Here is a 728-nt window from a genome sequence, read left to right on the forward strand (position 1 = left end):
TAGGTTGTTATACTGGTGGTCAATACAGTCCTGCTACCATTATCAATAGTTTTACCATCCTAGGTTGTCTATACCTGGTGGTAATACAGTCTGCTAACACTTGCTCAATAGTTTACCATCTAGGTTGTCTATACTGGGTTGGCTCTCATTATTAATAGATAACAATAGTTTTCTCCACCTCTCCAACACTAGTTGACCAAATTCAAAACAAAATGCTTCTCTTTTCATTATAAGATTTTTAAATTAATTTTATTACAATTGGCATAAATAATTGGAATACTACTTCCAGTGCTGGCATCAGGGGTTCATTCTCTGATACACTCAGACCAACAGAGTTAACATGTTGTACGACCTTCTTATGATTACTTTAACCCAACCTGAGCACTTTGGGGTTTTCCTTGTCTTATTGCCCCATGTTATGGTCACTACAGCCAATGGGGTTGATAGGAGCTTCGGAGCAACGCTTGCAAGTGATGAATGTGATATATACAAGTGGACGTCACAGAATCCAAAACACTATTTGGATGTGTAATACAAGTGGACGTCACAGATCCAACAACATATTGGATGTGATACATACAGTGGAACGTCACAAGAGTCCAACAAAACTATTGGATGTACAATAAGTGGACGTCACAGATTCCAAACAATAATTAGTGTGATCAATACAGTGGAGTCACAGATCCAAATAACAACTATTGGATGTGATATCAAGTGGAGTACGATAA

The sequence above is a fragment of the Salvelinus sp. IW2-2015 genome, unplaced genomic scaffold (assembly GCF_002910315.2).
Source record: "Salvelinus sp. IW2-2015 unplaced genomic scaffold, ASM291031v2 Un_scaffold3578, whole genome shotgun sequence".
NCBI classification, from domain to species: Eukaryota; Metazoa; Chordata; class Actinopteri; order Salmoniformes; family Salmonidae; genus Salvelinus; species Salvelinus sp. IW2-2015.